General features: G+C 38.0%; 1 protein-coding gene across 1 annotated transcript in view; it reads left to right on the forward strand.

Moving 5' to 3' along the window:
- Positions 1-22,081, forward strand: part of ADAMTS12 (ADAM metallopeptidase with thrombospondin type 1 motif 12) — a 373,663-nt gene that overhangs the window by 181,672 nt on the left and 169,910 nt on the right.

Genomic DNA, 22,081 nt, shown 5'->3' on the forward strand with positions numbered 1-22,081 from the left:
AAAAAAAAAAAAAAAAAAAAGAAAGAAAGAAATGGAATTGCTAGGTCAAAAGGGTCATTAAGTGTGAACATTTTACAGACATTGACAAATTGAGGTCCAAAAACAGTTGTATCACTTTTCACCCAACCCAGAGTGTATGAGGGTGCCTGCTCTTATTCCTTCTTCTAAAACCTCTTGTGAGGAACGAAGTCCTCTTGGTTTCCCTCCAGAGCACTTCCTTCATGACTGCACTCTGTATTTTCTTAGCATCTATCTTTTTCTTCTCTGTGGCATATATCTTGCATATTTTGCAGCAAATATCTGTATCTATTCCTCTTCCATTCACACAACCCATCTACCTTCCTACCTAAGAATTAAATCCCAAGTGGATCGTTAAGCTCTCAGAACTTCAATTTCCTCAGTGACAAAATGAGCACAATCACACCCATCTCACAGGGCTGTGAGGAAGATTAAATGCCGCAAGGCATGTGAAATTCTCAGCGTGTTGCCTGGCTTGTAATAGACACAGAGGCACAGAAAGCTGAACAGAGACTTTCTTACTTTTGCCACTCCTGATGCTTCCACAGCATTTAATACAACACAGTGTAAAATAAGCATTTTGCTGACTGACTTGATCTCCGGTGTTCAAGCCAATCATAAATCAAGTACCTAGGCAAGTGCATGTGATATTTTCAGGGGCCCTTCATTAGAAAGTGCACTGCTGTACTGTACTAAATGACTCTTTCCTCATCACTTTATGACACGTAAAGGAGTCTGAATAAAGTATAGTGACCAAGTATAGTGAATCAAGTATAGAAACGGCCTCCAGAAAGTGGCCTCATTTACCAGAAAAGCAGTCATCACACGTGGGCGTTCTTCTAGCTCTAGCATTAAGTACCATCTATTCTTTACAGCAACAGTTCCCAACCTTTTGGGCATCAAGGACTGATTTCATGGAAGACAATTTTTCTATGGACTGGGAGGGGGTGGGATAGTTTTGGGTTGAAACTGTTCCACCACAGATCATCAGGCATTAGATTCTCATAAGGAGCACACAACCTAGATCCCTCACATATACTGTTCAGAATAGGGTTCGCATTCCTATGAGAATCTAATGCTGCTGCTTATCTGATAGGAGGCAGAGCTCAGATGGTAATGCTTGCTCACCTGCCACTTCACCTCCTGCTGTGTGGCCTGGTTCTTAACAGACCACGGACCATTCTGGTTCATGGCCTGGAGGTTGGGGCCCCTGCTTTACAGCAATTTTCTAAATTCTTTCTCAGAAACCATGTTATCTGGACAAAGGACATTTGCCTAATATGTCCTCATACAAAATCTAATATAATCATACATATGGAGATAGATGATCTTTAGTGCCCTATTTATCACAATCTGTGATTCTGTGGTCCATGTTAGACTGTATTATACTTTTAAATATTATTTGCCAATATTATTACAGCTGAAACTCAGGTAGCACAGTATTCAGCCTAGGCAAATTCAACCTGCTACGTAAGAAGCACAATTTAAAATGTTAGGATTGTGTAAAACTTTTGTTTTTTGTTCACAAATGGGAACACACAGAATACACAGAAGTTTGTTGTGGAGATAAGTATGGGAAACTAGGGAGTAGCATGAGTCACAGCTATGGCAAAATGACTTTCACTTCCAATGTAATTTTCTTTTCTTACTATTGCAAATTCTTCACATTGACTTGTTTTATTTCAATCCAGTGTAGACAAAAATAAATAGAAAAATATATTCATCAGTTTTGTTCATCATTTATGGGTTTGGGCTTATCATAGTTTTAATTTCATAATAACTTCTGGAATACACAATTGTGTAAGTTGAGGAATGCATGTAGAAATAATAAAGATATCAAGATTAGAGTCACTAAATTATTCACAGTGATCAAGGCCTTTTACTTGGTGCAGGGTGTTTGGTGGGGAAGGAGAGTATTTAAAAGAGACATAAAGTGCCATGGTGAAGAGCCAAACTGGCTGCTTCAATCCCTGCTCTGCCACTACTGTCTGTGTGGTATCCAGAAACTAACTTCCCTCATCTGTAAAATGAGGGTAAGAGTAGTACTTACCTAACAGGGTTATTGTGTGTATTAAATGAATTCATATATGCAAAGCACTTCTGATAGGATCTGGCACTGGGCCATCATTATTTGTTTATTGCTTCTGGAATACTTTTCACTTAACTATTCCATTGAAAAAGAGGCTGGAAAGTCAACTCTGAGTTCCCGTTAGAAGACCAGATGAAATTTGGATGCAGAGAGGGGTGGTTTACTTGTGAGGACTAAGCTTTTCTGCCTGGCAAAATAGGCAATATGGTGCTGAAAGAAAGTGGCAAGCAATGGGTGCAGAATTTGTCTTATCTATTTCAAAATATTAACCACACGAGCCTCAGTCTTTCACGTATCTGATGGACACAGTGAATAACATAAAATGAGGCCTCTTTCTTCCTCCTTATGGCCCATCTGGGAAGACATCAGCGAGGAAAGATAAGTCATGCAAATCCGTCATGATGCCAGGACATGGAACAGTCTTCCTTTGCCCTGCCTCACACCTCTCTCCTGTGACAAGCACAAAAAGAGCTTTAAAAAAAATGCAATTTCTTTCTCAATCTCTACTCACACCAATTTTCCAGCTTCCAGACTGATAGAGTCATAACTCTATAGCGTAGGATCAAAATTATTATTGTATGCATGTTCCTAGTTTTTCCCCTTCCCAAACCAATGAAATAAGGTTTCTGCTTTGGAAAGTTCGATGCCCCTCCCGCTGTCCTCTGAGTAGGATTTAGTCCTATTAGACATGTTCTCTCATACTTTATTTTATACTGTAGAATTAGGAGAAAAGTGAAAGTGGAGAAGAATCTGAAGCCTTTGGGCCTGGGCTGGAGAAAGTGGCTTTTCAGGGGATTTTGGAAGAATCTTGTGAGTTTAAGAAAATTATCTTTATCTGATGATCCATCATTGCAAGAAAACTACTCAAGTTTTTTCAAAATGTATTTTGTTGGTGGCTGAACTATGTTCCTTTGGTCATGATGAAATTTAGTTTTCAATAAATAAAAAACACAATTCTGATAAAAACCATATTGAATATGTGTCAGGTCTTAATTTCCTCAATAATGAGAGAACCAGCAGGATGACAAGGCTAATTCATAGGAGGATGGGAGAAACTAATGTGTATATGAGTAAGGGAAAAACCAAAATAAGCACTGCAATAAAAAGGAAACTGTAGTAAGATTGCTGAGTTAGATAGATACACAATTGGTTGATTTTCTACAAGACGATAAAACCATAAGCTTTGGAGTTATTTTGTGTCTTTAGTCCATTTGGGTTGCCATGAGAAAACAATCTTAGACTGGCTAATTTATAAATAACAGAAATTTATTTCTAACAGTTCAAGAAACCAGGAAGTCCAAGATAATGGTGAAGGTAGATTCAATATCTGGTGAGGGCTGGGTCTCTGCTTAAAAGATGGTACCATTTCTCTGTGTCTCCACATGGTAGAAGGCACAAACAAGCTCTCTCAGGCCTCTTTTATAAGGGCACTAATCCCGTTTATGAGGGCCCCACATTCCTGACCTAGTCACCTTTCAATACCTCTGCACTGGGGATTCAGTTTCAACAAATGAGTTTTGTGAGGACACAAAAATTCAGATCATAGCATCTTATCTACTGGACAAAAATTATTTGTAGTTTATCATGTTTCTAAAAGTTAACATCTACCTTTACAGAGCTGTAAAATGCCTGGGCCCTTATTAACAGTAAATTGTGAGTCAAACAAAGTTATAGTCCCCAGCCTCGAGAGAGTCAGAAAAAACTTGGGTAGGGTTGGCTAGACAGCTCCCTGGCCTGACAACAAAGGTGACACAGTCATCTTTTTGCCTTTCTCCCATGTTTTGGTTAATTTTTAAAAATAGTTACTTGTGTGATTATAAAATCTGCTAGGATTATTCTTTATCACAAAAAAGGGTGGTTTCATTGTGTTTTGTGTTCTTTCTGGGATTCATTTACAGAAGAGAAGCACACAGAACACATGCTACCCTCCTGTTGTAGAGTGTAGTAAATCTACAGCCACGAGAAGCCAAGCAACTACAAAAGCCAAATAATTAGCTTGGTCTGAAGAGTTTGTAAAGAATCTAGGATTGCATCTCAATAACTTTTATCATTCTAGAGATTCCCCTAGTCAAAGTTTTTTTTTTTACTTCTTTGTTTTAATCACTCATATATGCTTATTTTTTCTAATGCTAGAGAAACAAAATTAAGAAAAAAATATTTCCATCCAGAATTCACCAACAATGCCCACAACTGCATATGAACTCTCTCCTAAGGGTACCCCCAAACTTGCTAAAGTCTGAAGACTGTTAGGAAGTCTTCAAACTTCCTCCCTACTGCCTATAAGTCACAGAATAGACACATAGTGATTTCCCAGTTTGGTTTTGTAAACATTAGTTCCACATATGAAGCTCAACCCTTGTTCCATAATTGTGGGTTTGTCCTATGGGATGAAATGAAATTTAACTCAATTATGACATTCCTGCCTGGAATTAAAAAAAAAAAGAGAGAGAGAGAGAGAGCCTCTTCAAGTCAACAGGCCCTGAAAATGGATCATCACTCATTCTAAATTTGTTTATTGTTACATAATAATTGTACATATTTGTGAGGTACATGTGATATTTTGATATATGCATACAATGTACAGTGATCAAATCAGGGTATTCAGGATATCAAATACCTCAAAGATTTATCATTTCTTTATTTTGGGAACATTTCAAAACTTTTCATTTAGTTATTTTGAAGTATACAATAAATTGTTTTTAACTGTAGTCACCCTACTATGCTATCGTACCCTAGAACTTAATCCTTCTATGTAACTGTATGTCTGTACCCATTAACCAGCTTATCTTCATACCCTGTCTTCGCTCTACCCCTTTCAACCTCTGATAACTATCATTCTACTCTTTACCTCCGTGAGATCCACTTTTTTAGATTCCACATGAGAGAGAACATGTAATTTTCGTCTTTCTGTGCCTGGATTATTTCACTTAACATAATGACCTCCAGTTCCATCCATGTTGCTGTAAGTGACAGTATTTCATTCATATTTTTATGGATGAATAGTATTCCAGTATGTATATATTCCACATTGTCTTTATCTATTCATCTGGACACTTAGGTTGATTCCAAATCTTGGATTTTATCAATAGTGCTGAAATAGACATGGGGTGCAGGCATCCCTTTGACATGCTGATTTCCTTTCCTTTGGATGAAAAGACAGTAGTGGGGTTGCTGGATCATATGGTAGTTCTATTTTTCATTTTTTGAGAAACCTTACACTGTTTTCTATAGTGGCTTTGCTGATTTACATTACCACCAACAGTGTATGAGGGTACCTTTTCTTCCGCATCCTTGCCATCATTTTTTTTTTCTATCTTTTTGACAATAGCCATCCTAACTGGGGTGAGATGATATCCCATTGACTCATCCTAAATTTGTTTAAAGGGGCTTTTCCCCTTCTTCAGCTGTAATATATAGGCATCTGTAGGCTATTACTTTATCTCCTATCTATGGTTCCCCAATTTGTAAAACTCTCTAAAAGAAACACCAACTCCTGAAAGACTCTAAGTGAGTTGAATTGTCCAGACTTTCAAATAAAAACAAGTCGTATCACAAGCCCACATGAAGATTTCAGGTTCTTCCTAGAGGGCAGGGGTCCAACCAAGACTACTGTGCTCTCATCTGTAAAAGAAGGTTGGTGTCAGAAACGAGATCTTTAAGACTCTTACTCTGAATGAAAATGACCAGAATAACTAGTTCTTACTGGGTTTTTTCATATCACCAAAATAGATTTATTTCTATTGACAGTAGATTCTTGTCGTATAATCAGTCTGACTTGAGAATTAATCACATTTGCCTTTTCCTTAGTAGTGGCAAGAACTAGTGCCAACTTTGTGGACTAACCAAACAAGTGAATCAACAGAATATGTTGACCCATTTTTTTCACTAGTTTCATTATTTTGAGTTTATTTTATCTTCTCCTCATCAATTTTCTCTTTTTTGCTTGTTGTCTCCTGATTTAAGTCATCTGGCCATCCTGTCTATATTTGGAACCCACATTAGTTGTTTTGTGAAATAAAGCAGGCTATATATAAATCAAACACCCATACTGAGTCCATTTCCAAATTTCTGTTTGTGATATCTTGTGGTTTTGAGGATTAAAAATGGTTTAAAACCAGCAATGAAAAGTTGTTCTAGTTTTAAATATGTATTTTAAAAGCTGTTATTAAAACTTTTGAGAACTGATGAGGACATTACTTTGTATGTTGGTGGTTTCTGTTTACTTGGTTCTGTTTTTGCTCCCTAGAACTTGATTTCCTCAGCAGTGAGCTAATAACACTCCTGCCATTGCTGACTGGGCATATCTACATACAAAAAATCTTGATAAAACAATGTGTGCTGAGGAGTGTAAGTATAGCTCCCTGATTGGCCCTTTTAATAACACTGATTGTTCCTTTTGTTGCATTTCACATTATGAACCAAACTCTAAGAAATGATTGGGAAACATCTTTTCAGAAACATCCATTCAGAGGCTTAAGGCCTCAGATTACTGGCCTTCCACAGTTACATCTCCAGTGTGGAGTTTGGTTTATTTGTCCAGTATATGTTTAAAATCAAGATGCAAATCCCCAACAAGTCCTAAATTTATTTTAAAATGTGGCCAATCTACACAGAGTCTAGCCAAATCCCATATTCTGCCACTAAATGATTGCTATTGGATCTAGGCCATGACCCCATTGATTTTTTTACAGGCAACTTTGCAGCCCCAAAGCCAGATGTTGAATCAAGGAAACTAAAGTCCCAGTGTTCAGAAGGACAGCATTGTACTAACTCATCTCAACCAGCTTCACCTCTTTGTACAAGAAGGACTTAAGAGGCTGAAGAGGTGCGAGGTTTGGATGGAGAGGCCAAACTAGCTCATCTTTGCCAGTTTGTTATGTAGATCATCACAGCTTCTCAACTACGTCAGTGATCTTGCACTTAGCCTTGTCTCTATCCTTTACCTTGTCAAACCTCACCAACTCTTTTCCCCACCTCTGTCATTCCTAAAACCTATAGTAACTACTTCACTGAGCACCTTCAGCTGAATCTCTGTGGCTTAGTGTTGCAAACGCATCCACCCCAAATCTACTGCAAAGATGAGGGTTTGATGACTTCCTTCTCACAACTTGCTGCTCTTCCTATCTATTCAGTTCTTCTCCCTGCCCAATCTTCATTATTTGTCTGTATTTGGAAACTACCTCCAAAGAGCACTGAAAACGTTTTACCTCTTGGGAGTAGTATGTGCTTTGGAGGGATATGTTGAGACCTGCTGCCATCATTCAAAGTCCTGATGCTGCCTTGGCTGTTAATTAACAATGAGGTTTTTTATGTTTTCCAGCCAGTTTGTATTTGTTAGATCAATTATTAATAGTAATATTTAACATTTAGTAAGTATTTACAGTACCTGCTACTGTTATACATGGTTTATGCATCAACTTATTTAATCCTCATCAGAATTTCATTAGATACATTCCAATATGTCTCCATTTTACAGATGAGGAAGCTGAGGCAGAGCAAAGCCAAGTAAGTTATACAAAGTTACTTAGGAGTTACTAAGAGGTAGTACTAATTTGGCTTTGAAACTGTGCCCAAACATCATTCTATCCTGCCTTCAGTGGTAACCTACTGCATCCTCAGAAGATATGGAAATACTACTCTTCAAATTACAACCTCAAGTGTAAGTGGCTGAGCAGATATTTGAAGATTCCAAGTACAACTAATATTAAGTGATTAGTGATCTGCTTTCTGCACATATCCTTAGGGTCCCTCCTTCTCTCCAGGATCCATTATATTCCCTGTGTTTATGTAGTAATTGTATCTCTGAGTTTGAAAGACAATAAATTTGATAGTTCTAACTCCAGACATTTTCAGAGAGAATATTAGAAGAGCAATGAGGGAAGCAATGATCATGCTCATTTATTAACATTGATTGTACATATTTCTTCTTTGGGAGGATGTTGTTTGTGTGTTTGTTTGCACAGTTCTGTCCTTTAAGAGAGTAACAGTAAGGAGCGGTGCCTGGAGCATCATGCAGTGAGTTTGGAAGGACACCAAAATCTGTTTGTGCTGTGTATCCCCTGGGGTGTTAGACCTGACTGGGCCAGCTGCAGCCCTGCAAGGCCTTTAATTTAGAATTTCCTGAGCCACTTGTGGTTCCAAAATATTTCTTATGTTTTTCAAAATAATAATTGAAAAGGAAGTAAAAACAGCCAGTCAGCTGTAAAATTGTATGATATCTAGCAACTGGGCTGGGTCACCAAGGGTTGACACCCCTGAGAGAAATCAGTAACAGAGCCTTGGAAAGCACCACGTTAATTTGGATGGGGAGGTGGGGATGTGGCTGGAAGAGGAGAGGAGATTCAGGGTTCTGGGAGTAAGTTGAGTGGGGTTAGTCAGTCACTCTCTGGGTTGTGATTTCTGTGTAAAAGGCATTGTTTAGGTCCCGAGCTGGTGATAAAGCTGGTCCAGGGGTAGGACATGGTATTTGAAAATGGTGGTGCTGAAAGTTGTTATTGGAATCTCCACTGCAAGAGAGAAGAGGAAGAAATGACCACATAATTTCCTTATTATTTTTGCCATCCCTCAGGACGGTATATCATATGGCCCTTCCTATCCGTGCAAGGGAGTCTCTTAGACCACTTGCCCCACATTTACTATGTCTCAACCAATCCTCTTTCTGAAAATTTTTAGTGCTCATTAAGATTTTTCCTGCTATAGAAGTTCCACACTTGCTCTTTTCTATGTTTGAAATATTATTTCTCTGTGTCTGCACATAGGCTTTTTGTTATCGAGGTCTCAGCTTAAATGGCACACCCTCAAAGTGGTGCTTCCTGATCATGCTATCTAAAACGCATTCTTCCCTATGCTGTTGTTTAAGCAGTCTGTTTGTGTCTTCCATAGTGCATAGCACAACCTCTAACTTTTGAGAAGTGTGACTGTCTTACTTGTTTGTTGTAGGTCTTCACCATCAAATTCCATGAGGCCAGGAGCCATGTCATTATTGCTCACTGATACCTTCTCAATTTCTAGTACAACGACTAGGTCATAGCAGATGCACAATAAATATTTGTTTCAAAGGGAGAGAGTGGCAAGAAGACTTGACAATTTGGGATCAGAAAAGGGAGATGTGGTGAACCTCTAAAATGTGTTGTGATGAGTTCCAAGCCTACAACCTTGGCCACCTTGGCAACATGCTCCAGTGGCGGAAACTGGATTCAGGATCATTTTTACATGCAGATTCTCAGACTCTCTTATATGGCAATGGTTGGAGGGTAGAAGCAGAAATTTTATCTGATTAGTGCCTTGGAAAACACTAACAAGCTGCTTGAGCCTTCAGGAATTTTATTTTCCAAATTTAAAACTCTAAAATAGTTCTGAAATAATACAAGTTACTAATTCCTCCCATATACACAACACTTTTTATGGAATGGTCATACCTAGCATATCTTTGGGTCATGATAACAGTACTGGGAAGGGACAAAGACACAATTTTAAGCCTATTTTGAAGATAAGGAATTGGCTTCAAAGAGTTTAAGTGACTGTAACTATTAACAAGTAGCTGGAATTAGAATCTGGCACACTTGGTTTACATGGATTGCTTACTCTACTACATTTTTTCAGACAATATTTGTTTTATTTTTATATGTTATTTTCATGGTAGATTGGATTTTGACTTCAGTTTTTTTTCTATTTTATTTTATTTTATTTTAACTTCTGGAATACATGTGCAGGTTTATTACATAGGTAAACGTGTGCCATGGTGGTTTGCTGCACCTATCAACCCATCACCTAGGTATTAAGCCCAGCATGCATTAGCTACTTATCTTGATGGTCTCCCAACCCCCACATCCCCCCAACAACAGTCCCCCATGTGTGTTGTTCCCCTCCCTGTGTCCATGTGTTCCCATTGTTCAACTCCCACTTGTAAGTGAGAACATGCAGTGTTTGGTTTTCTGTTTCTGCTTTAGTTTGATGAGGATAATGGCTTCTAGCTCCATCCATTGTTGGGGTCCGCGTGTTTCCTAAAAAAAGGAATGAACACACAAGACAACATAGGACAAGATATACATGGCGGCCGCGCCGAACGACACACTCTGCTTTATTTTATACAGCCTTTTGTGGAATGTTATCAAGTCATGGGGCATGTGTTGCTTCTCTGATCTTTCCTTGACTCCCAAGATCAGTAAACATTAACCAGTTCTCAGAGCTCACTGTTTACAGCTGGCTCCTTTGCCCTTTCTGTTTGCAGAGAAGGACTGTCCTGCCTTGTCTGCAAGAGCAGGGCTTATCGGGAACGTCTCGTTTGCAAGCACGCAGTCCTCTACAATCCATGTCCCTGCAAGGGACATTATCTCATTCCTTTTTATGGCTGTATAGTATTCCATGGTGTACATGTACCACATTTTCTTTATCCAGTCTATCATTGATGGGCATTTGGGTTGATTTCATATTTTTGCTATTGTGAATAGTGCTGCAATGAACATATGTGTGCATGTATCTTTATAATAGAATGATTTATATTCCATTGGTTGTATACCCAGTAATGAGATTGCTGGATCAAATGGTATTTCTGGTTCTAGGTCTTCGAGGAATCACCACACTGTCTTCCATAATGATTGAACTAAGTTACATTCCCACCAACAGTGTAAAAGCATTCCTATTTCTCCATGCCTCACCGGCATCTGTTGTTTCTTGACTTTGTAATAATCACCATTATGACTGGCCTGAGATAGTATCTCATTGTGGTTTTGATTTGCATTTCTCTAATGATCAGTGATGTTGAGCTTTTTTCCATGTTTGTTGGCTGCATAAATGTCTTCTTTTGAGAAGTGTCTTCATGTTCTTTGCCCAATTTCTTTTTAATATGGTGAACCATAGTATTGTTTTTGTTTGTTTTTGTTTTGTTTTGTTTTTTATTTATTTTTTTTTTATGCTTTAAGATATGGGATACATGTGCAGAATGTGCAGGTTTGTTACATAGGTATACATGTGCCATGGTGGTTTACTGCACACATCAACCTGTTATCTACATTAGATATTTCTCCTAATGCCATCCCTCCTCTTGCCCCCCACCCCCTGACAAGCCCCGGTGTGTGATGTTCCCCTTCCTGTGCCCATATGTTCTCACTGTTATGTTCTCACTGTTCAACTCCCACTTATAAGTGAGAACCATGCTGGTGTGTTGATTTTTCTTTCTGTGTTAGGTTTGCTGAGAATGATGGATTTCTACTTCCACTTCCATGTCCCCTGCAAAGGACATGAGCTCATCTTTTTTTATGGCTGCGGAAGTGGATCCATGGTGTATTCATGTTGCTACATTTCTTTCTCCTGCAGTCTACTCAATTGATGGGGGGCATTGGGGTTGGTTCCAAGTCTTTGCTATTTTGTGAATAGTGCTACAGTTAAACATACATGTGCATGTGTCATTTCTTAGCTAGAATGATTTGATAATCCTTTGGGTATCATTACTCGAGTTAATGAGATTGCTGCGTCAAATGGTATTTTCTGTTTCTAGATTCTAGGGAATTCCATACGTCTTCCACAATGGTTTGAACTAATTTACTTTCCACCAACAGTGTAAAAGGCATTCCTATTTTCTCCCACATTCTCGCGCAGCATCTAGTTGTCTTCCTGACGTTTTTTACTGATGGTCATTCTAACTGGTGTGAGATGGTATTCGATTGTTGGTTTTGATTTGCATTTCCTAATGACCAGTGAGATGATAAGCTTTTTATCATGTTTGTTGGGCTGCATAAGATGCTTTCTTTTGAGAAGTGTTTGTTCATATTGTTTGCCCACTTTTTGAATGGGTGTTGTTTTTTTCTTGTAAATTTGTTTAAGTTCCTTGTAGATTCTGGATATTAGCCCTTTGTCAGATGGAGAAGGCAAAAATTTTCCATTCGTAACCGCCACCTAATGATAGTTTCTTGCGTGTAGAAGCTCTTAATTAAATCCAGTTTGTCAGTTTTGGCTGGGGGAGCGAGAAGACTTTGTCAGTACCTAATGTTCTGAATTGGTATTGCCAAGGTTTTCTTCTGGGTTTTTATGGTTTTAGGTCTTATGTTTAAGTCTTTAATCGCATACTTGCGTTATTTTTGTATAACAGTAGTAAGGAGGGGTCCAGTTCAGTTTCCTGCATATTGGCTAGCAGTTTTCCCAACACATTTATTAAATAGGGAATCCTTTCCCTATTACTTATATTTTGTCAGCATTTGTCAGAAGATCAGATGGATTGTAGATGTGTGGTGGTTATTCTCTGAGGCCTCTGGTTCTGTTCCGTTGGGTCGTATATCTATTTTGTTTAACAGTTGCCATGCTGTTTTGGTAACTGTTAGTCTTGTATAAATTAGGTTTGAAGTCAAGTAGGCATGATGCCTCCAGGCCTTTGTTCTTTTGCTTAGGATTGTCTGGGCTGATCATGGGTGTCTTTTTTTGCGCTCCATAGATGGAAATTTGAAAGTAGTTTTTCCTAATTCTAGTGAAGAAAAACTCGAGTGGGTAGCTTGGTGGGAATAGCATTAAATCTATAAAGATTTACTTTGGCCGAGTATGGCGCAATTTTCACAATTTACTGATCTTCGGCATATCCGATGAGCATAGAATGTTTTTTTCATTTGTTTGTGTCTTCTCTTTGTTTCCTGAAGCAGTGGTTTGCAGTTCTCCTTGAAGAGTCCTCAGGATCCCTTGTAAGTTGGAGTTCCTAGGTATTGTATTTTCGTTTAACAATTGGAATGGGAGTTTCCTCATGATTTGGTATCTGTTTGTCTATTTATTGGTTGTAGGAATTGCTGTGATTTTTACACCTTGATTTTGTATCTGAGACCTTCCCCCATTGCTGAAGTTGTTATCAGCTAGAGGTGTTTGGGGCTGAGAACGATGGGGTTTTCCTAAATGTACAATTCAAGTCATCCACAAACAGAGACAATTCGACTTCCTGTCTCGCTATTTGAAGTATGCCTTAGGTTCTTTACTTTTGCTTGATGCGCTGGCCAGAAGTTCCAATACTATTTTGGGTTTGAATAGGAGTGGTGAGAAAGGGCACACTGTCTTGTGCCAGTTTTCAAAGGAGATGCTTCGAGCTTTTGCCCATTCAGGTATGATATTGGCTGGTGGGTTTGTCATAAATAGCTCATTAATTATTGTTGAGGGGATGTTCATCAACTACCTAGTTTATTGAGGAGTTTTTAGCATTAAGGGGTGTTGATTTTATTGAAGGTGTTTTCTGCATCTATTGAAATAAACCAGCTGACCGATCATAAGATGACAGGATCAATTCACATATTAAACGCACATATCTAACTTAAATGTAAACGGCAGCTAAAATGCCCCAGATTAAAAGATCAAAGGACTGGCACAATTGGATAAAGAGTCAAGACCCATCAGTGTGCTGTATTCAAGAGACCCATCTCATGTGCAAAGAACACACAAGGCTCAAAATAAAGAGGATTCGGGAGGAATATTTCGCACCTGAATAGGAAGCAAAAAAGAAAAAGAGAGAAAAAAAAAAGCAACGGGGTTGCAATCCTAGTCTCTGATGATACAGGATTTTAAACCAACAAAGACTCAAAAAAGGAGAAGAAGGTATTATGTAATCGGTAAAGGGATCAATGCAACAAGAAGGGGCTGTAACTATCCTAAATATATATGCACCCCATAAGGAGCAGCCCAAGAGTCATAAAATAAGTTCTTAGAGACGGAAAGAGACTTAGACTCCCACACAATAGAGTTAGTGGGAGACTTTAAAACACCCCACTGTCGAATATTAGCATCAATGAGACAGAAAATTAACAGGGATATTCAGGACTGAACTCAGCTCTGGACCAGGCATTCTCATGAGAGTTCATGAATGAAGAAGGGAACAGTGTATATTCTAGGCAAGAACAAACAGCATGCAAAAAAGACTCTATGGTTGACATAAAAATTTGAGAAGATTGTTTTTCTATTTGGTGAAAAATGTCATGGCTATTGTTGATAGGATTAGCACTGAATCTGTAGATTGCTTGGTTAGTCAGTTATTGTATTTTTAACCGATATTAATTATTTTCAAGTTCATAAGCATGGAAGATCAGTTTGTTCCTGTCTTCAATTCTTTTCATAAGTGTGTCTATAGTTTCCTTGTAGTCAAGTTTATGTCACATTGGTTGACAATTATATTTCCAAATATGTTATATTTTGGTAGCTATTAGAGGAGGATTGGCTTCCTGAATTCTTTTTTAGTTTATTATTATTATTAATTATTATTATTTTTATTTCTTAGTTTTTATTTTTATTTGAGATGGAGTCTCACTCTGTTGCCCAGGCTGGAGTGCAATGGTGTGATCTTGGCTCACTGCAATCTCTGCCTCCCAGATTCAAGCAATTCTGCTGCCTCAGCCTCCCAAATAGCTGGGATTACAGGTGCCTGCCACCACACCCCGCTAATTTTTGTATTTTTAGTAGAGACAGGGTTTCACATGTTGGCCAGGCTGGTCTCAAACTCCTGACCTCACGTGATCTACTCACCTCAGCCTCCCAAAGTGCTGGGATTATAGGCTTTAGCCACCATGCCCAGCCCAGCTAGTTCATTATTAGCATATAAGAAAATGACTGATTTTTATGTCTTCGCAGCTTGTTTTATAGGAGATAATATGGGCAAACTATTCATCTGATAAAGCACTAACATCCAGAATATACAAAGTACTCGAACAACTCAACAGCAAAAAACATCCAATTAAAAATTGTGCAAAGGCAAAGGTATGGAACCAGCCCAAGTGCCCATCAATCAAGGAATGTATAAAGAAAATGTGGTGTGTGTGTGTGTATATATATGTGTGTATGTATATATATGTGTATATATGTATGTGTATGTATGTATATACATACATATATACACACACACACATACCATGGAATACTGCTTGGCCATAAAAAGGAGGAAAAATGGCATTTTCAGAAACCTAGATGGAGTTGGAGACCATTATTCTAAGTGAAGTAACTCTGAAATGGAAAACCAAACACCATATGTTCTACTTGTAAGCGGGAGTTAAGCTATGAGGATGCAAAAGCATATGAATCATACAATGGACTTTGGGGTCTCAGAGGAAGGCTGGTAGACAGGAAGGGATAAAAAGCAATACCCACATGCAAAAGAATAAAATTGAACCGTTATCTCACACTATATACAAAAAACCCTCAAGATTGAAACAATAAAACTCTTAGAATAAAATGCAGGATAAAAACATTTCTAAACATTGGACTGGGAAATGATTTCTTGCTTATGAAACCAAAAGTATAGGTAACAAAACCAAAAATAGACAAGTGGGACTATATTAAACTAAAAATCTTTTGCACAGCAAAAGACACAATTAACGAAATGAAAGACATTTGATGGAATGAGAGAAAATATTTGCAGACCACATATCTGATAAGCAGTTAAAATCCAAAATATATCCCTATGACTCAATAGCACATAGAAGCCATGTAAAAAATAGGCAGAGGACCTAAATAGGAATTTCTTCAAAGAAGACATATAAATGGCCAACAAGCATATGAAAATGTGCTCAACATTACTAATCATAAGGGAGATACAAAGCAAAACCACATTAAGACATTATTTTACACCTATTAGGAGGGCTATTATCAAAAACACAAAGGAAAATGAATATTAGTGAAGATGTGAATAAAAGGAGATCCTTTTACACTCTTGGTGGAAATGTAAATTGGTGTAGACACTATGTAAATCAATACAAATATTCCTTAAAAAATGAAAATAGAGTTACCATTTATTACAGCAATCCTACTTCTGGGTGTAGATTCAAAGGAATTGAAACCTGGATCTTCAAGAGATATCTGCTTTCTCATATTCATTACAGTATTATTCACAATAACCAAGATATGGAAGCGATCTGAATTTTCATCAATAGATGAATGGATAAAGAAAATGTGGTATATACATACAATGGAATACTATTGTCAAAGGACACAATTACAACAGATTTGGTTTAAAGATATTAGTTGGTTTTTATTTGTGATTTTAGGATCAAACAGCAACTCATTTTATAGAATAGAATGGGTGTTCCCATAAGCTGTGCAAAGAAGTTTGGCTTTATAAGCAGAAAAGGGCTGAAGAATGCAAAAAAACAGGGAACAAAAAACTTAATTGGTCATTTGAAAGTTAATTTCCTTGTAAAGGTTAAAGCAGAAGAGTCTTCTTATTGTACTAGGTAAAACTGGCCTGTCTGGGGATGAGGCTTTTATTGCTCTCTTTCCTGATTTCATGGAAGATCAGGTAACAACTTAGTTTTGTCTCAATGGCATGGAACTTAGCATAAGTGACTCCCTTTTGGTTTGGTTTCTTGGGCCTAGTGCAGAAGCTCAACCCAAACCAATGCCTCCTATAAATTTTATTTAACACCATTCACCCTTAAAAATGAGGAAAGGATAGCACTGCCATTTGTGACCTTATGGTTGGCCCTGAAGGACATTAGGTCAAGTAAAATAAGCCAGACACAGAAAGATAAATGCCATATGATGTTGTTTATGTGTGGAATCTGAAATAATTTGTAGAAGCAGAGAGTAGTACAGTGGTTACCAGAGGATGGGGGGAGGAAGAAATGGGGAGGTGTTAGTCAAAGAGTGCAAAGTTTCAGTTATGCAAAATAAATAAGATCTGGAGATCTGTACAACATAGGGCCTATGATTAACAGTACTGTATTATATACTTAAACATTTTCTAAAAGAACAGATCTTATATTATGTGCTTTTACCACAAATAGGGGTGGAATGAAACTTTTTGATGTTGTGGATGAGTTTATGACACTTACAGTGATGATGGTTTGATGGTATCATGGGTATATACTTATCTTTAAACACATAAAGTTGTACACATTAAATATGTACAGCTTTTCATGTGTCAAGCCTATTTGAATAAAACAGTTGAAAAGAAAAGAAAATTCATCCTCCAGGGGTGGTCAGCTGGTATTATATTAGAAAGACCGTAACTCTTCAGATCTTAATCATCACTAGAGGCTTTGAAAATTAGCACAGAGAATGTCAGAAATGGTTTTATTGGTGAAATGAGAGACTTGCTAGTCACGTGATGCATATCAAAATAGATTCTCAACAGTAAGATTCAAAGTATTCAAGTTTGAGGAATGGGGTATCATCAAGGTGCTCCCCACCTGTGGATGAACAGTTTGTAGGAATCCAGTGAGACCCATGGCTGTGCCTGTAGAATGGCACTGAGGTACCATCTACAGACAGTCTGATTTCCAGCCACTCGTTAGGAGGCTTTCTGGTTGCCTAATGCCAAGGCATGAGGGTCCTACATCTGCAATAGCATTACTTCTGCCTCAAGAGAAATTTCTAGTCAAGAGGTAGAATCCATCAAGCTCACAGTTGTATGAACTCTCCTGGGCCTGCTTTCGAAATAAATGTTTAATAAAAGGTCAGGTTTTGTCAATGAAAAAAAAATGTACAGTTGATTCGTAAAGAAGGCAACTCTCATCTAAGTAGAGTTTGTGGTGACTGAGTTGAAAAAATAGATGTAGTGCCATTTGCCACTCATGGGCACTTTTGTACTGGGTGAGCCGGTTGATTTGAAGCTTATTGTACAGTAGACTCTTATTTGTCTAAAAATATTAGCTAATGAAATATCAGGGAAGTTACACCTTCTGTGTGACTCACACTCCTGTCTCTACCACCACACATTCCCATTGTTTAAAAACACAAGAGATGATGGAAAGTATTCAGTAAGAAAACTCAGATGGGCACAATTATTCCTTTGATGATTGGGAAGACCTGTGTAAGTCGTCAAAGACTCACGAACACCAACAATACCAGGTAATGCTGCAGCAGAAGAAATAATACCCTGGTAGAGATGCTAGGCTGATTCTAGAACCAGTGCTGGAAGTTGCTTTATATACATTAACATCAATTACCTTATCACTTAGTCAATTTCCCCTCTTTTGTAAAAGTGTCTAAGGGGAGGAATGACTTTCTAGTTGCGTATTAAATTGAGCTTTGCGCTCGTTAAGATTCTGTGAACACAGTCATTTAGTGCTGTGTTAGTGACACTCTTCTTCTATGGGATGGGTTATGGGAGACTAGATTTAGCCATCTGTGAAACAGAAAATCCACTTGATCCAGTGCATGCACCACCAGAGTCCCTTAAGGATTACTGTCAGAAGTTGTCACTCTCCTTTAAGTTCACATTAAGAGGAAACTTGAAAAAGGAAAATGATGAGGATGTTTTAGGATTTGTGGCCATGGGGAATTTTCCATCTTCATTTCAAACGGCTTAAGGCAGGCAATGGGAAAGATCTTGTGCTGAAGGTTATACGGGCTTTGTATCTTCAAGCTGAATCCCACAAGTTAAGCCTCCAGTTTGCAAAACACTTGGGAGATGAGGGTCCACCCTGCCTGGATTGCCAACTCTGAGAGTGGTTATTTAGAAGGCCAAGGCTGTTGGGTTTCTTCTGACTTTATATGGCAGTCTCAAGACACCTTTGCTGTGGCGTGGATGAGCTTGCTTGTTTTGTTTAATTTTATTTTATATTTTGACCATTTAAGATCTGAAGATAACTTCTCAGTGATTCTAGATGTTAGGATTTGAGTAACTTCTTATTGATTCAGATCTGCTCCCAGGAACTATGCTGGAGTTGGTGGGGTGGTTGTCAATGGCACTCCCCTTTGAGCTTCAGGGAAAGCTCAAGAGAAAGAAGTGAATACTGGCCTGGTCAGTCTATAATTAGTGCAGATGGAATTCATTGGGTCATACTTGACGAAAAGAATAGCCAGGCAGCCAGAGCTCAACTAGTAAGGAAGGAGGAAAGAACAGATTTTGGAAGAGAGCAGTAGCTCTGCAGCACCAGGGAAACCACAAGTGGACATAGGTTCTTAGGGTGCTCAGATGCTGGGGAGTAGAACCTGGAAAAAATCCCTTAGTAGATGACAGCCCCAGTAGGCCCTTTCATAGGCTAATTGTATTTGATTAACTTTATCTTGTTTTCATTTATTTATGCTCATATCTATAATTTCCCCGGCTTGGGATTATATTGTATGTGCTGTTTTTGTCACTTTCTCTTTCACTCCCTCATCTCCATGCCTCAGAAGTTGCTATCCTTGGTGCTAAGTCCATTCAAGAAGGGAATACAGAAGGGCTGTCTGGGCCAGAGTTGTAGTTCACCACTGGCTCTGCACTAGAAATTTGAGGAGTTACATGTAGGTTTTGTTTAAGCTATTATTGTATGAGCCTAGACATATACCTTTTAAATAAAATTTTTATCAAGATAATTGTAGATTCACATAGAGCTGTAAGATATAATACAAAGAGATCTCATGTACCCTTAACCCAGTCTCACTGAATGATAACATCTTTTAAAACGATAGTACAGTATTACAACCAGGATGTTGACAATGATACAATCCACTGGTCTTATTCAGATTTCCCCAATTTTACTTGTACTTGTGTGTGTGTGTGTGTAATTAGTTCTATACAGTTTTATTGCAAGTATATTTTTGTGCATCCACTGACAGTCAATATACTGAACAGCTCCAGCCCCACAAGGATCCTTCATGTTGATCTTTTAAAACCATACCCGCCTCCCTACCATGCCCTCATCCCTCCATCCTAACCCTTGGCAACCACTAATCTGTCCTAAAATTTCTAAAATGTTGTCACTTAAAAATGTTATAGAAATGGAATCATAAAATGTGTAGCCCTTTGGGATTGGCTCATTTCACTCATAATAATTTCCTGGAGAGTCATCCAAATTGCTGTATCCATCAAGAGTTTGTTCTACTTTATATGATCAAGTAATCTTCCACGGTATGAATGTATCCTTCACTGGTTGAGGCAGATTTGGGTTGTTTCTAGGTTTTAGCTATTATGCATAAAGCTGCTACAGATTTTTATGTGGACATAAGTCTCCATTTCTCTGGGATAAATGCCCAAGAGTAAAATTATTGAGTTGAATGGTAATTGAATGTGTAGTTTTATAAGATACTGCCAAACTGTTTGTTAAAACAGAGCGCCTGTATATGAGTGATCCAGTTTCTCCACATCCTCAACAGCATTTGGTGTTGTCACTTTTTTTTATTTTAGCCATTCTGATAGATATGTAGCAATATCTCATTGTGGCTTTAATTTGCATTTCCCTGATAGCTAATGATGTTGACTAACTTTTCATGTGCTTTTTTGACATCTGGATATCCTCTTCAGTTCTCTTTGTGTATTTTCCTTGTTTTTGTATTGTTACTCTTAAGTTTGGAAAGTCTTTTTATATTATTGATACTAGTCCTTTGTTAAATATATAGTTTGAAAATATTTTCTCCCGGTAGGTAGCTTTTCTTTTCATTCTCCTCAAATGGGCTTTTTCTTTTTAGTAGAAGCTTTCTTGAGATATAATTTGCATACAATTCACTATTTTAATGTGTACAACAATCTGGTGGTTTTTAGCATATGCACAGAGTGGTACGACCACCACCAAAATCAATTTTAGAGCTTTTTATCAATCCAAAATGAAACTCCAGATTTCACATGGGTAGAGAAAATAACTGTAAACTTGATGGGGTCAAATTTATTATTTTTTTCTTTTATAGACTGTCTTAGAATTTGTGGCCTAGTCCTTCATCCCAAATATTTTCTCCTATATTTTATTCTAAAAATTTTTTATAATTTTATATTTTATGGTTAAGTTCTTAATCCATTTTGAGTTAATTTTTATATAAGAAGTAAATATTAGTTCAAGGTTTTTTTTTTAAAGATTTTTGCCTGTTAATTCCCAATTACTATAACATCTTAGTTGAGAAGATCATCCTTTCTCCTTTGAATTGCTTTGCACATTCATCAATAATCTGTTAGGCATCTTTGTGGGGGTCAATTTCTGAGTCCTCTGTTCTGTTCCATTAATCTATATGTCTAGGCCTCCTAACTTAAGCTTTTATTTTATTTATTTTATTTTTTATTGTTTGAGATGGAGTTTCACTTTTGTTGCCCAGGCTAGAGTACAATGGTGTGATCTCAGTTTACTGCAACCTCTGCCTCCCGGATTCAAGCGATTCTCCTGCCTCAGCCTCCCAAGTAGCTGGGATTACAGGTGCCTACCACCACACCAGGGTAATTTTTGTAGTTATGGTAGAGACGGGGTTTCACCATGTTGGCCAGGCTTGTCTTGAACTCCTGACCTCAGGTGATCCACCCACCTTGGCCTCCCAAAGTACTGGGATTATAGGCATGAGCCACCACCCCCAGCCACATATTTTTAACTTACTTAAAACAAGTAAGTGAGTTTATTTCCAAAAGACATTTAGCAGTATGCACCATCACACCTGGCTAATTTTTGTATTTTTAGTAGAGACGGAGTTTCACCATGTTGGCCAGGCTGGTTTCAAACTCCTGACCTTGGGTGATCTGCCCACCTGGGTCTCCCAAAGTGCTGGGATTAAAGACATCAGCCACTGTGCCTGGGCTTAATTTAAGCTTTTAAAAATGTAATGGACCTATTGGGGAAAAATGGGACTAGTAATATCTGCTCTCTTACCCCTAGGTTGTTAGAAGAAGCAACTACTGTGTTAAAGGCATTGGCGCTGTGAGCTGTAAAGCAATATCTGAATGTAATATATTACTATTGAGAAGAATATAGCGATGTCACTCATTCTGCCTTTACATTTTTTCAGCTTATCTCATTGGCATTCTTCTATTTTTATATTTGTTTTCTGGGAACCATGATGAGTGAGTTATTGCTCAGTTAGGGACATGAGAATGGTCCACTGTATGGAAACTTTGCAGCAAAGTTAGGATTCCTGCCCAGCCTCTATCTGCAGACCTTTTGCAGGCTTGCTGGATTCCTCTCATCATCCCAGCTTGTGTAGATTCAGAAAGATAAGATGATTTTTGTAGGATTCAAACAAATTTACAAGAAAAAAACAACCCCATCAAAAAGTGGGTGAAGGATATGAACAGACACTTCTCAAAAGAAGACATTTGTGCAGCCAGCAAACATATGAAAAAAA

This window comes from Rhinopithecus bieti, unplaced genomic scaffold (assembly GCF_001698545.2).
Source record: "Rhinopithecus bieti isolate Rb0 unplaced genomic scaffold, ASM169854v2 scaffold_5613, whole genome shotgun sequence".
In the NCBI taxonomy this organism is placed as follows: Eukaryota; Metazoa; Chordata; class Mammalia; order Primates; family Cercopithecidae; genus Rhinopithecus; species Rhinopithecus bieti.